The sequence below is a fragment of the Chiloscyllium punctatum genome, chromosome 4 (genome assembly GCF_047496795.1).
Source record: "Chiloscyllium punctatum isolate Juve2018m chromosome 4, sChiPun1.3, whole genome shotgun sequence".
Classification (NCBI taxonomy): Eukaryota; Metazoa; Chordata; class Chondrichthyes; order Orectolobiformes; family Hemiscylliidae; genus Chiloscyllium; species Chiloscyllium punctatum.
Window position 1 is genome coordinate 141,717,168 of NC_092742.1, and position 768 is coordinate 141,717,935.

At 37.5% G+C, this 768-nt stretch overlaps 1 non-coding gene across 1 annotated transcript; it reads left to right on the forward strand.

Moving 5' to 3' along the window:
* The first annotated feature begins 474 nt into the window (after nucleotides 1-474).
* On the forward strand, nucleotides 475-556 carry trnas-uga (transfer RNA serine (anticodon UGA)). Its single transcript has one exon. It is a non-coding gene; the product is annotated as a tRNA-Ser (tRNA).
* The last annotated feature ends 212 nt before the right edge of the window (nucleotides 557-768 follow it).

Sequence of the window (768 nt, forward strand, 5' to 3'; positions counted from 1 at the left end):
TCATTACCTGATGTCAGAACTTACAGATTAGTTGCTGGATCCATTTCTGTAAATTGGTTCTGCATTCTTTCTAATTCCGATTTCTTTTTACGAATGTAGCTAGTGTTTATGGACTTAGCATCAATATTTCTAATACTATATTTCGATGAATATTAAAACATAATAGCATATCTACTTTGGCACCAGATGATGAGCAATTGAGTCAAAATCGATCGGACGCAGTGAGACAATGATCCTCTCTTCGTGTGGTGTACATCCGTGCCTCTATAATTCAACGAAGAATTATTCCTGCAACTTCAGCTGTGTCAGGATCTAGTTTGCAGTGAAAGCCTGTCAATCTGCTAAAGTAACGTCCGTCTGGGTCTCTGCAAAGGATTTGGCGAAATCTTTGGGTCTTGACAATTTTTTCTTCAAACAAATTACGTATTTCATGAATTCAGTTCTTTTACTATGAAAATTGGCAATGTGGTTGCAGCTGTGGTGGCTGAGAGGTTAAGGCGTTGGATTTGAAATCCAAGGGGGTCTCCCTGCGCAGGTTCGAATCCTGCTCACAGCGTTGACTCTTTCAAAAGTCATTAATTTCTTTGCAGAATTTGGATTTCATGGAGCTTGAGCTTTTCATTCAATCGAAAGTAAATTTTCATCTGTGAAGAAACCGAAATAATTTCAAGACATCTAATTGAATAAATTATATGTCGAGAAACAAAAAGCCACCAACTTCCAACACGAATCAGTTTCCAAACATTTGTCGAACTATCATGAAATTTG